Below are 13,041 nucleotides of genomic sequence, written 5' to 3' on the forward strand. Positions count from 1 at the left end.
GACACGGCGACGCCTCAACCCGCACAGTGCCGCCCGCCGAGCTCAGCGCTGGAGGCGACAACCTTCGCGACATCATCCGAGAAGTCGTTAGAGAGGAGCTCTGAACGCTGCTGCCTGCCGCTGGTCGTCCAGCATCTCTCTCCATTGTCGACACTTTCCACGAAGAGCTCCAGCGGGAACTCCAGCCAGAAGTTCCTGTCGACGCCGCACACGAATCACCGAATTTGACATACGCCACCGTGGCTCGTTCTCCGCAGCCTTCCGTCAACGTACGAAACGCCTCCCCGACATAATCGTCCATCCCTGCAGTAATTCCGACGCTAAGACGAAAGCCCTCAGTACGCCCGCCCGGAATGACCTGCACCAATCAAAACGGACGCGTGAAGGACGGCTGACAACAGCCCGATCTGCTCTCACTCTGGGGAAGCCGGTCCCATCTGCGGGTGAAGCCCCTACCGAGAACTCGGGCTGCGCAAGTTTCGCGTGAATGACCCCGCCCACGTTACGGCGAGCATTTTCGAGAAATTAAGGAGTACCTGCACTGTCCGCTGTCTTCAGCGCAGGGTTGTTCCCGGGGATCCCGCTCACCATCCCCACGACGTCCAAAAACGAGCCTGTCGCCCTTGCCGAGCAGGGACTAAGCGCGGCAGCCCCTGGAAGTGGAGTTGCCGTAGACCGACGACGTAAAGAGCCTCCAAGAACACCCGATACCTCCCACTTGACTGACCCCATGCGTCGGAGCGACGCTTCTGCAACGGTGACCGAGAACCTCGACGGAACTATCGAAGGCCATGACAGGTAGGCACTCGTGGACACCGGAGCAGACTACTTTGTCTTGAGTGGGAGGTTTTCACGCAATTTCGGAAAGTGACGACGCTGTGAGATGGCCCGCAAATACAAACCGCTGAAGGACACCTAATTACGCTGACTGGAATGTGCACTGTACGAGTTGAGATCCATGGCAAGACCTGCCCGTGAAGTTCCCTGTTCTGCAAGACTGCGCGAGGGGCTTTATCCTCAGAGTGGATTTTCAGTGCGAATACGTCGACGCAATCGATCTGGGAGCAAACAGGTTGACGCTACGAAAACCTTTCGCGACACCAGAGGAACCCAACGCGAAGTCATCTAAGTCCAAACTCCATGAACATTTTTTTTTTCAGCGGAGCTGTTAAGGGCTAGGATCCCCAGGATCGTATCAGTGTATGTCGACACAAACCTACCTGGACAGCTACCGCCATCTATAAGCGACGGCGGCAAGCACACAACCAGTATGGTTTCCGCGTCGCTCGTAGATGGCGGCAACCTTTCCAGCTATAATAGAAGAATGGATAGTTGGGCGCGTTGGGAGGAATTCATCATAGGAAACAGCGCAAAAAACAGACGACGACGAAGAAGAAGCATGTGAATGGGGCCAGCTGAACATGAAAAACACACGGAGAAAAAGTATAACATTCGCACCGCTCGACTAGCAACATTTAATGATGCCTCTTTTTCCTTTTCTGCTAATCCTTAATTCGTTTTTTTTTTACACTAACTTGGATTTTTTATTCCGTTAGACTTGATTTAGGTTTTCTCTTTCTTTACACTTAATTTGGAATTTCTTTTCCTTAAACGCATTGACCTTTCTACTGTCGGAATGTTCTCATCCCTTTTCTTCTGCTTTCTTTAAGCTAAGGAGTCTTCATAATCTTTCCCCACTTTAAGCGGTCTTCCTCTTCTTCCACCTTTGCGTGGAACTCATGTCCATACCTCGGCATTCTCACTCATGAGTGCGATCACTCACGATCACTCACGCTCACCATCAGATTTGAGGTGATCGTGAGTGAGGCCGCGAGTCTCGAAAAATTGTGATTGTGAGTGTGAGTGTGATCGTGAGGTACGTGAACTTATGAGTGTGAGTGTGAGCGTGAGTCCTGAGAACTGATGAGTGTGAGTCTGATCGCGAGTGTGATCGCGAGTTCTGAGAACTAATGAGTGTGAGTGAGAGTGTGAGCCCTACGAACTCATGAACGTGAGTTTGACCGTGAGTGTGATTGTTAGTTCTTAAAACTCTTGAGTGTGTGTGTGAGCTTGAGCGCTAAGTGAAGTACTCATGAGTGTGAGTTTTGAGGTCTCTTGAGTGTGATTGTGAGTTTCGAGGCTCATGAGCATGAGCCTGAATCAAGACGTGAGTCTTTGGGTGGATATGAGTCCGGTGATCGCATTAGTCTGCGTGATGGCGTGAGCCTGAGGACCATGGCCAGGATGAGTCCCGGTGAGCGCTGGTATATTCTTAGTTGGGTTGGTCACGTGAGCTCCCGGGCCGTCTTAGTGGGCGAGGAGACTCTCGCTTCGCAAGTACTGCGTGGGGTTCGGGCCTTCAGAGTTGGTTTGGGTGTCGCTCGCGCTCCTTCGCCATGTGAACGCGCCGGTTCCTGTGGAGGGCGGAGGAGGGGGGGGGGGGGGGGGGAGGGGTGCTTGTTCTTGCAGGCTCCTCCCTGCCAGCGCCCTCCGCAATGTCTCAACCAGCTTTAGAGGGCAGAGGGGGTATGAGGAAGGGGGGGGGGGGGTCGCTTTCGTCTCTCCTCGGCGTTCGCTCTTCGCTTCACGGCAGACTGCGAGACGCCAACGGACTGACGGCGCCTCGAGGCGGCGCGGTAACGTCGGAGTTGGGGAAGCGCTCCAAACGGCTAGCGCTCCTCTCTCTGTGGCATAGAAAGGTTCGTGTGTATTTCGGTTCTTGTTGTCAAGTTGGTGTCAGTGGGCACAGAATTTTATGATTGCGTCAACTATAACGTTCGCACAGCTGCAATAAAATTAAATGACTCGCATGATCCTCATCAGCACCCGGAATTTCATTTCTCTGCGCACCTCAACGTACCTTTCGCAATGAGTCATCAATCAGGAAGTACGACAAAGGCGGTGTCATGATCGATCGAAGCTTCGAGTGAGGTCTTTCACAATGTGCGATATCATGCTTTTAAGTGTTGTTTGGGGCAAAATGGCGCAAGTGCAGGACAGCCAGCCGGCAATGGCCAGGCGGCGCCACGAGAGTGCTGCATTCGGCGACACAAGCGGAGGGGTCTCTCTTAATGGGTCGGCCAGTGGCTAGTCTGCCCGTCGGGCCGTGGCAAGCGGCGGCGAACCCGATTTCAGCAGTGCACGTGCGCGCCATGTCCCTTTTTATTTTATGCGGTTTTTTAAGACCATCGGGAGCCTTGATAGGTCCAAGTGTTGAGAGCATAATCTGAAGCTATCATTTGGACACCTGTTTGAACTGTCTTCGTGCGCTTGCGGCGTCGCTCTATAATAATCGCCGCCCGATCGGTCTGTGATTCGCTCGTCTCCCAGGAAGTGACACAACGCAAAGAGAAGGCAGCGAATAGGTTTACTGTACTTCCCGGTTGCCCGTCTTCGAGAGCCGGCAGCCCGGACCCGCCGACCCTAGTTGTCGCCCGTCGTTCATAGCTGGCAGTCGGAGTCCGTGTCCACGCCTGCGGATCGTCCTTCCCACGCACTGCGTACGCTAGCTGTTCCGGGCTATCACAGCTAGAGTTTCGCTGCAGAACCACTCCTGGACCGCCATGGACTAGGCCGTTAAGGCCAGGCTCGCCGTTTCCGCCGGTCCTGATCCGAAGCTCGCTGGTGGAACGCTCCTGGGACCGACATGGGCCGGACCAGCCAGAACGGCTCTATCGTTCCTGCCCGGCCCCAGCCTCGTGCAGAACGCTCTTCCTCTTTCCTCGCCGGCTGGCCCCCGCTCGCGCCTCGCTCGACCGTCCTCTTCTTCTCCCGGCGCCCCCACGACACTAGAATAAAATTTGGGTAATTAGAACCAAACTCTCCGTGCTAAAGAACAGTGCACAAGTCTGGCGACAGGATATGAGAAGGATATTTACGCTTCGCATGAGCTTTTCCCAGAAAAAAAGTGAGCATCCTGTTTTCCACACGCCGTCACATTTGTTACCAGACTCAGCATTAAATTTGGTAGCCGAAACAAACAAAAATTTGTTCTACGAAAATCCACTATTTAAAAACTTGCATGCTTAAAAGGTTTTGGTTGCAACCGCGCGTGCCGAACGGCGCGCGCGGTCGCAACCAAATGCACGCCTACAACTACGAGTACCGGAACAGGTCGAAGGGCATCTCGCTTGAAGACCTGATCGCCTGATTCTCGACGTCAAAGCTAAGCAACAATCGGCCCAATTTTTCCTACTGTATTTCTCTAAATGGTTGTCTCAGAGACTCGTAAAAAAACTAGTATAAATACGTTATTTTGCAAAAGGAGTCTGTCAGACCACTTTCCAAGCCTGCACATCTATTTTCGTTCACTTCAACAATTAATGTAAAATTCACTGACATGATGCATCGCACTCCAGTAATCCACTTTGTCGCCATGTCGCTTCCCAAGATCTTAAAAGGAAGCGGTAAAGTCTGACGCTTGGGTCACCTGCACGGCCGTGGCAGTCTTTCACGCAGCAGTAGCGGCGTTTATTTTTGGGGAAAACTCTAGGCTTAGGGGAGATGTCACAGGAACCCGGAAAGGTCATAGAGACGTGAAGTTGAGACTTAATTTTATGAAAAAACAGTTCCAAAAAGGCTCACGCCGATCCAAAATGCCACGTTCACTCGTGGTTTCTAAATGCGCCCGCCCACAGTCCTCGCGACCCAGGCCGTCCTGGACTATTCAAGTTGTTTTATTTTTCAGTCGCTAGATGGCGCAACGTGTCGTGCCAACTTCCAAGCTGCATTGCTGGTTGCCTATGGGCACACTTAGCAAACTGTGGAAGCTACGACTCAGTGGGCCAATTAGAGCGTCGCATTGAGACAGGTGGCATCCAGAATGGACGCCTGTGAGACGCTGCCATGTGTCTTACTCCAATAAATCTACTGGCTCATCGGGATTCGCAGAATTCGCCGTGTGCCGTGTGCCTTGGCTGACGGAGGCCCGCAGTGGCCGCAACGTCGCGGCGCCTGCCCCACGGCCGGGATGCCGGCGCGCCGGCTGGACGCGACTCCGAGGCGCCAATTGCCCGGGCTTCTCGGGCTTCGTGCGTGACGCTGTGCTCCCCTTGGCCGTTGTTTATTCATGTTTCTTTTTTACGTTGTTATGGTCTAATGCATAGGTGCTCAGAGTGAGGCAAGAATTTCTTGTAAAACAAAAATAATATATCTGATAACCAACTTTTTACAATTCAATTCTGAAACACTTCTTAACGTTGGAAGGCATATGACACATATCGCGATGATTCAAGCCCGTAATGAATTTTTACAATGGTGTAGCGGACGGCAAGATTGATCAGCGGTTCGTTGAATGAACACTTGTTAACCGAGCGACAAAGAATCTGTCTCGAACAGATGGTTACAGAAAGGCCGCCAATTTGATAATTATGCAACATAAAATATAATATATCTTGTGAATTTGCAACTAAATGTCCGGAGAAACCGTTTGTCATCATTTCCGCGAGTTATGAAAAAAAAAAGACACTCAACTTCAATTTCCCGAATGTGCTGCTAATTTCCGGGAACTTAATGCGCGAAATAATGCTAAATATTGCATTTAAAAAAACCGCCAAGTTCGATTTTGATATGGGGCGGACATTGTGCCCGGGAAGACACCTTCGATATTTTATTTTACAATTAGAATAGGATTCAGGCAATGTTGACAGAGTCATAACCTGTAGTGACGCTTGTGTGCCGAACAAATCACTTAATACCCCGCCAGTATTCGTACCCGTGGCGACACCTCGAAAAGGCGAGGAGACCGATTTTCCGCGACGTTCAAGCGTACCATCAGAGTAGGCTCGTAAAGGCCGGTTCACACATCTGCGTTCCGAGCTACAGGAACGACAGAAACGACACGAACGACATGACACCGGGACAACCGTGACACATGATTGCTTGACAAAGCTGCTCATTGCATTATCTGCCACGCTCTGTAATACGAACATAATCGTCCCCTTTGTCATGTCGTTCGTGTTGTTTTTGTCGTTTCTGTCGCTCGAAACGCAGATTTGTGAACCGGGCTTGGGATAATAGACCGACCTCATCGCCAGTTTCGCAATGCCTCCTCTGTCGCAATGAATTGCGGGAACTGTGATCTTTCCGCACGAGGGTAAACGCCACGGTAGTGCACGAGACGAGCCGTCTTGTGCACTACCGCTGCCTCCTGTGAAGTACAACTATGGCTGCGTCACGCACGCTCTTGACGGTTGGTGAGATCGGTCTATTGGTCAAGCCCAACGTTGGTCAAAGCGAACGGCGAGCTCTCGTTTTCTTTCTTTGTCGGGGGGTGTTTACAGGTATTGCGTTTTCCTGGTTGATAACAATAAACTATTGATATGTTGGGCCTGAAATATTCGCTACAGTACACACGGATGAGCACTATATAAATAGGATTACGCTTCCAGCGAGAGCTCGCGCACGTAGAAGCGGTCAGCTGCCCTATGGCAAAGAAGACGACGTAGGCGATTGAGGAGTTTCAGCGACGATGTCACCGCCCTGGCGGCTGGTCGCCGAAAGAGAAAGAGGGGGATAGGTTAGCTGGGCGTTGGCTTTGTGTAAATGCGTTCGCCACGAACGTAGGCTTATAAACTTCAGCAGCAAGAATATTACGCGGCTCTAGTGTTCCGGTACGAGCAACACAGCTGGCACGATCTGTTACGACTAGCTACGACCACCCGCCGCAGCGATGCAGGCGTCGAAAAAGCGCAAACGCAGTCAGTCGCCGTCGCCCGACGCAGATCGTTTGGCATTCAGGGCTTTCCGCCCAGGATTCTTCGCTTGTACTTGGAACCGAGTTTTATTTCCTGTGCTTGTGTATGTGCTCAGTGGTTGGATATGGACCTCATGGAGCAGTTCTTCAGACTCAACAGCGACTCAAAGTTGACGGCGGAGAGGCTTGCAGCAACGCTTTCGTTTGGTGCACGGGTGTGGCGACTACACGGGTAAAATTTAAGATAGCTACTAGCATGGCGGGCCATAGTCGTTTTATGTTGACACGATTTTAAGTTTAAGTACTCCGTGCAAAGGCGAATCTATCGCGTTTCTAATCCACCTTTGTTTTTGTTGTTTTTTTTATCACGCACGACCGACTACTAAGCAAATGCTTCTGTACCGATCACGGAGTGAATGACTTCGGCCTTACATTGCGGAACGCCCAATAAAAAGTAATGTTCGTTCGGCGAGAAAACTTCCCTTTCGAGGATCCTCCTTTGATTGATTGATAATTTCTCCCGTATCTAGGTGCCTTAATCAACACGATCGATTAAGTTTGCTTCCCTAGTTAGGACATTTTGCTGCCACACGCGACACTAATTCTTGGCACGATGTATGCCACTGGTGGTATTGTGAACTGGTTTACTTCCAAAGCTAAAAGTGTAACAGGTGGGACAATTCAGTTTGCTAAAAATGTGATGATATGGGAATTTCGTCTACAGCATAAGCTTTCCAGATCTAGAATGGGTGTGCTGGTGGCTACAGCCTCAAGGTTTTAATGGACCAAATGGGTGATTACACGGCGATAATGCGGTGGAAAACTGCCCATTGACTCGGTGAGTTTTGATTGTGACCATCGGTGTGCTGTTGGCAAATTAGGTAATGGCAGACCTTTTCCCTGACCATCTGGCTTTAAGAAACATTGTGTCTAGATGTGCTTAAATATGTTTATTTCAAGGTTCAGTTGACCCCTCTGCATCATTACAGGAAGGCAGTCTCAAGCCGCAACAAACAGTGGTGAATATACGATGCATAATAACAGGCAGTGTCGAGGCGTTTAGTCCGCAGAAGCCAATTTGAACCTAAAAATGATTTTTTTTTAGATAGTTTGCATTTGGTGTATACTCCGCAGGGCCTGGTTTCCGCGACCAGTGCATAGTCCACCAAGCTGGTGCGTTGTGTCTTCGTGTTTTTTTTCCTGGGTAGCATTTTCTTCGCAAGTTCTTCGGCGAATGCTATTGAGCCTGAAGAACTGCTCTTGAGGCCCATATCCAGCCACTGAGCACAGACACAAGTACAGAAATAACACTTGGTTCCAAGTACAAGCGAAGCACCTGGGCGGAAAGCCGTGAATGTCAAACGAGCAGCGTCGGGTGACGGCGACTGACTGCGATGCACCCCTTCGACGCCTGCATCGCTGCGGTGTGTGGTCGTAGCTAGTCGTAGCGAGAGGATCTTCACTTCAAGCAAGAAATCTTGCCATACCCTAGTCATGATATGGGTGCAAGTGTTCGACGACGTGGGCTTTCTCACGTTGGTGCAGTTGTCATCAAGAAAGGTACATATCAACAATGTTTGGCGTTTGAGGCTGAAACTATGACGCATACTTTATCTAAACCTAAATTTATCGGTCTGCGGCTACAAACATTTTCGTTGACGTTGCTTAGATGATGTAACTATTCAGGCCTCGCATTAAATGGTGTTGCGAACTCTTCGGTTGTGTATGAAAACCTATTTTTGCCCTAATAAAATACATTTTCAAAAGGGCACGTGCCTTCTGCTGATGCATATCTTTCAATTTGCAATGCAGAGGCAAAAGAAAATTAACTGTGTACATCTACCACTTAGCATAAGCACCTTTTGCCATTCATTCTTGAGCACACTCAAATATCAGTTTAGGTTGATCTTGTTTCAGAAGCTTTGCCCTCTTTTGTAAAAAGAAAAAAAAAGTTAAAAAAGCTTTACCTTTGTTCTCTTTCTGGCATTTAATACAGATTTGTTTATTTTGCAGATCGCACACAGCAGATATCACCGTGGTACATACAACTCGAACGGCCAATGAGACTATTGCTATTACAATAAAGCTTTCCACAAGAGCCAAAAGGAGGCTTGTAGGGGTGCACAAGCACATCGAAATGAGATTGGCGCTTCCGGGGCTTGTTTACATTATGCATAAAAACAGGACGATCGGCGACCAGCTGATCGCAATATAACACCAAGGATACCGATGTTTCCATACATAGAACGCAGGATAAAGACCTCAGTCGTCCCTTGTATGCTGTAGCTGTCATACTTTCCATCCAACCGCTTCTTAGCACTATTAACTAGAACAACCGAAGAGTTCGCAAAACCGTTTAATGCGAGGCCTGAATGATTACTTCATCTAAGCAACGTCAACGAAAATGTTTGTAGCCGCAGACCGATAAGTTTAGTTTTAGATAAAGTACGCGTCATAGTTTCAACGCGCCAACATTGTTGATGTGCACCTTTCTTTGGACCCAAGTACATTCGGTTCAACTTGATGACAGCTGCACCAGCGTGAGAGCTCACATCGAACACTTGCACACATATCTTGACTATGGCAAGATTGCTTGCCTTCGACTGGCTTGAACACTTCATTTGTAGCATCACGGTAGGTCTTGGTTGAAGCGATGATCGTCTCGCACACGTAAACAAACAGAACAGCACGCTTTGTTTAATTTATACGCTATCGATCTACGGGCGCCGCAAATCTATCCCCCTCTTTTCCGCCATGTTGGATCGATCGGAGTGCCCCCTATATTCGCTCAAACTCCTTATGCTCCGACTCTATAACAATGCAAACACCTCGTTCATTGGACTTTTAAAGACTACCGAAACCGACAGATTAACCTCTACGTCACTACCTATTTCGGAACACTTGCAAAACGTCAGTTTTGGAATTTCGCGTGCATTACTGGGCACAAAATAAGCCTCACATGACGCTACAAAAAATAAGCGGTATACTAAGCTACCACTGCGTCGAGAAAAACTCCTTTTAGAAAAAGTTTGGAATGATTCAGCATCTCGCGAGCGTCAAGTGTGGACGCGGCCAAAAGCACGACAGAAAGCAACAATTACGTCTAACCGTCTGGCTGCCGAGCTCCGAGCCTCAGTCCCCCCCCCCCCCCCCCCCCCCCCCCCCCTATAGGGCACGCTCTTTTCGTAAACCAATATCCGCTAGACAGGCCGAGCACGCGGCCAAACGGTCATACGTGTGCAAAAGGCCGCCGCGCCGCACGCACCCCTCCAGCAACGTAAGCGACGTAAGCGCACAGCCAACACCACGCACAGCACACTGCACTGCATGCGTACAAAGAGTGAGGAGCATTTGCGCTTGCGCCACCTGCGCCCTATCCGAAGCGGACACCGTAGTGCGCTGCGAACACGCGAAGAACGCATGACGTCAAGGAGCCATTTCTCTTTCTCTCTCAAAGAGAGAGAAAGAGAAATGTCGTTAGACGTACGAGTAAAACAAAACGAACAAAAAAAGTGTCGACGAAATGTAGTAATATGGTGGCTGAGTAATAAGCTCTGTCGAGCATCGAATGTCGAAGAAACGATCTTCGGATGACACATCGATGAAACAAATGTTGAAGAAACGATCTGCCGATGAAACATCGCAGTGTCGATGAAACAATCTGTCTATGAAACCTTGTTCGACGAACTGATTGCCCATTATAAAACTGCGTGTCAAGAATGACGCGGCTTGCCACATGAAAAGTGGCGCGCACTACATGATCGAGAGCGCGACAAAGAACCACATGGGGACGGCCGCAAACCCCCAAACCACTCCAAACCAAACCAAGCAAAGTCATGCCAAAGTCAAACCAATCCAAACGAAATCAATTCAAGGACGGCTGCATGTATCAAGATAATGAATGCTGACAGTATTTTATAAAGGCCGAGGTGACTGAAAAACAATGCCAGCCGATGATTCTCCTTAAATCGCAGCCTACTCCGGCAAGCACGGTCGACCAACAAAATCAGAAGCAACTGAAGTGAGATTTGGAGAAGAAAACTCGGCCACCGCGGCCTCTGTTCATAGAAGAGCATACGACTGACAGACACCACTGTCAACAGGGATTATGGTGAGATTTCAAACTGTCGTCACGTGCAACCACCCTACCTAATATAACCGTCCCCCCCCCCCCACACACACACACACAAAAAAAAAAAAATATGGGTCGATGCTTATATGTTTACTGTATATACATTCTGCATAAACTTCCGTAGAAGTACCTGTGGGTGGCACAAAAAAAGAAACGGAGGTGATATATCTAGTAATTGTTTATCTGTGTACAAATGAGCGAGGTATGCACAGCGAGGCGATGTTCTAATCACTGCGACATTGTCTGTGTAACCTGTCGGAAGGCGCGTTTCTGTTTTCCCGCCGCCCTTGTCAGCAGGCGAAAGTTAAACACACCCACTTTAGTCAGCTTGCATTTAGTTTCTTTCGTAATTCATCCAGGTTTACGAAATTTGGTAGAAATTTGCGGAGCATAAACATTAACATAGTACATTTCTTTCAAATTGGATTAGTGGCTCAGAAGTTTCCCCGCCGCACGACTCACGCGAAGACAAACCAAAGGCTTGAGAGAAACAAAAGAAAAGCACAAAGAAAGCAAACGGCAAGCGTGATGACCTGTGAGTGTGAGGACCTGTGAGTGTGATGAGCGTGAAGACCTGTGTGAGGACCGTGAGGACCTGTGTGAGTGTGAGGACCGCAAGGACCTGCGAGTGTGAGGACCGTGAGGAGCTGTGAGAGTGAGGACCTGTGAGTGTGATGAGCATGATGACCTGTAACAGTGAGGACCGTGAGGAGCTGAGAGTGTGAGTGCCGTGAGGACCGTGATGACCTGTGAGTATGAGGACCGTGAGGATCTATCTGTGAGTGTGATGACCTGTGAGTGTGAGGACCGTGAGGAACTGTGAGTGTGATGTCCTGTGAGTCTGATGATTCGTGATGACCTGTGAGCGTGATGACCGTGATGATCTGTAAGCGTGACGACCGTGATGATGACGGCGAGTGAGTTTTGGTTTTGCGTTGAGCCGTGAGGGTGAGTCCGGGTGATGATCCTATTTTGAATAAATCGTGATCGTGAGTGGGCGTGAGTTCTGATTGAGGAAAAAATAGTGATCGTGAGTTTGAGTGAGGACAGCTTAAAATGCCGACCTATGCTCATGTCACTCCGCAGGAAAATCTTCTCTGAGTTGTGTAGTGCAACGGGGGGCTCTAACACAGCCCTCGCCTTTTTCTTCGATGGCTAGGGCTTCCAGTAGTTCACGGGCGAGTTGATTCTTGAACTACTTGAAGCCCTAGCCATCGAAGAAAAAGGCGAGGACTGTGTTAGTGCCCCTTCCGTTGCACTACACAAGTCAAAGAAGATTTTCTGGCTGAGTGACATGAGTTCCAGGCAAAGGTCGAAGAAGAGGAAGACCGCTTAAAGAAGACAGAAGAAAAGGGATGAGAACATTCCGACAGCAGAAAGGTCAATGCGTTTAAGGAAAAGAAATTCTGAATTAAGTGTAAAGAAAAAGAAAACCTAAATCAAGTCTAACGGATTAAAAATTCTAAATTAGTGTAAAAAAAAAAAAACGGAACCAAGGGTTAGCAGAAAAGGAAAAAGAGGCATCATTAAATGTTGCTAGTCCAGCGGGGCGAATGTTATATTTTTTCTTTGTGTGTTTTTCATGTTTAGCTGGCCCCTTCACAAGCACTGAACCAACTTGCTCGGCTTAAGCCCATGACAAGAAGAAGCACACAGTGTTTCGAGTACAGCATCGCTGGTATTCCTTCTTCACAAAAGTGGAAAGGCTGAACTTTTTTTTTCTTGAGCTTACCGCTTTTTGTGTTTTTCTACCCGCAGGGACCGATGACGCAACTAGCGGCGAAGTTCTGCTTGAGGGAAGCGTGCAGGATTGTCTGGAAAGAGGAATCGGTGTCGTAAGAGGACTTATAACAGGCGTGCCATGGTTCTGATTAAAAATGTTCGACAAGAGCCGCAGCACCTTATGAAAGGTATCGCCGTGGGCCACAACGATCAACTCCGCAACTGAGCCGTGATCGCTGCACTTTCGAAAGAGCCGACTTCAACGCAGCAAGGGATAACGCCGACCTCAGAACTCGGCATTAACCCGAACCTTTCGACGACTGAACGAGTACGGCTGCTTGACCTTCTGATCGAGTTTGGCGAGTGTTTCGCCGCTACGTCAAATGTACGACAAACGATGGTAGCGGAGCACCGCATCGTTACTGATGTCGACGCGCTCCTTGTCCACCAGTCGCCGTACTGACTCTTTTTTAAAGAAAGGAAGGTGATTCAA

This window comes from Ixodes scapularis, unplaced genomic scaffold (assembly GCF_016920785.2).
Source record: "Ixodes scapularis isolate PalLabHiFi unplaced genomic scaffold, ASM1692078v2 PGA_scaffold2__306_contigs__length_199485367, whole genome shotgun sequence".
NCBI lineage: Eukaryota > Metazoa > Arthropoda > Arachnida > Ixodida > Ixodidae > Ixodes > Ixodes scapularis.